We start from the raw sequence: 1772 nt of genomic DNA on the forward strand, positions 1-1772 counted from the left end.
TTTACATCTGAAACCATTCATGGTGGCACATGCCTTTAATCCCAGCACTTAGGAGGCAGAAGTTGGTGGACTGCCATGAGTTCGAGGCTACCCTGAGAATATATAGTGAATTTTCCAGGTCAGCCTGGGCTAGAGTGAAACCCTGCCTTGAAAAACAAAACAAAACAAAAATCTGAAGTTAGTGTTTTGGGGAATACTTGTGTTAAGCCCTTGCCTCATTTTCATATACAATTTAGGAGATGGATCTTTTCACGCTACCCATGTAGGAGTCCATACTACATTGTTCTTGATTCCCTCCATAACTTAAAAAGGAAGCTAACACAATGTCAAGAGCCCTGGACGTCCTGCAAATGAAGGAGAAGGACATCCTCAAATTCCTTGCAGCAAGAATACACATAGGTGGTACGAACCTTGCTTTCCAGATGGATCAGTACATCTACAAGAGGAAGAGTGATGGTGTCTACATCCTAAGTCTGAAGAGAACCTGGGAAAAGCTTCTGCTGGCAGCTCTAGCCACTGCTGTTTCAAGAACCCTGCTGATGTCAGAGTCATCTCCTCCAGGAACACGGGCCAGGAGCCACTCCCATTGCTGGCCGCTTCATCTCTGGGACCTTCACTAACCAAATCTGGGCAGCCTTCTGTGAGCTGCGTTTCCTAATGGTGATTGACCCTCAGGCTGACCAGCAGCATCTCACAGAGGAATCCTATGTCAACCTGCCTGCCACTGCTTTGTGTGACACACTCTCTATGCTACGTGGGCATTGCCATTCCAAAAAACAACAAGAGTGCTCACTTGGTGGGTCTCATGTGATGGATGCTGGCCTGGGAAGTCCTGTGCATGCAGGCACCATCTCCTGTGACCACCCCTGGGGGTCATGCTTGATCTGTCCTTCTGCAAAGACTCCAAGAAGTTTGAGAGGGAGAAGCAGGCCGCTGCTGAGAAGGCCCTGACCAAAGAAGAATTTCAGGAAGAATGGACCACGTCTGTTCCCTGAGCCTGAGGTAGCAGACTGGTCCAGGGTGCTCAAGTGCCCTCTGTGCCTATCCAGCAGTTCCGGAAGGAAGACTGCATGAGTACCCAGCCGGCCACCTAGGACTGGTCTGCAGCTCCTACTGCTCAGGGTACATGGTGGGTGGGCACACCGGCTGATGGTCCTAAGCTGTTCTGCAGATCCGGGAAAGGTTGAAAGAACAGTTTCTAAAAGCTGAGAAATAAGAGAGCCAGCACTACAGGTCTTACCCAAACCTGCAGTACCTGTTATTTTAATGGTAGTTTTATCATGTATTATATCCCTGGGATAGATACAAATATGAAAATCTGTAACAAAAAGTCTTAGAAAAATATTTATTGTTAGAGTCAGGTCAAATCCCTTCAAATAATATATATTTATATGAAAGTCCTTTGTGCAATTAATTGAACCTGTAATCTTTTCCATGCACAAATCCCCAAATCAAGGGAATTAGCAAAACCTGTTGTCATATTTTAGAACTATGTTTATTTATCTATTTAATTTTTGTAGTGATATTTTATTTTCATGTATATTGCATGCAATTATCTTCTAATATGCATGATTGTGTGTGATTTGGTATTGTTAAAAGAAGTCTTTTCCTTTCCTGATAGGTAAAATTGCAATGCAAAGGCCTAACTAACCTCCAAGCATAACTTTCATACTGAAAATTGTCAATTATTCCAGCAGCTTTGCCCTAACAGAACGTAAAAGAGACCTACTGGGAAGTCAACAGAGGGACATGGTTACACTCATCAGGAGACG

General features: G+C 44.3%; 1 pseudogene; it reads left to right on the forward strand.

Annotated features, from left to right (window-relative positions):
- The first annotated feature begins 323 nt into the window (after window positions 1-323).
- On the forward strand, window positions 324-1187 carry LOC101594383 (annotated as a pseudogene).
- The last annotated feature ends 585 nt before the right edge of the window (window positions 1188-1772 follow it).

This window comes from Jaculus jaculus, chromosome 10, assembly GCF_020740685.1.
Source record: "Jaculus jaculus isolate mJacJac1 chromosome 10, mJacJac1.mat.Y.cur, whole genome shotgun sequence".
Classification (NCBI taxonomy): Eukaryota; Metazoa; Chordata; class Mammalia; order Rodentia; family Dipodidae; genus Jaculus; species Jaculus jaculus.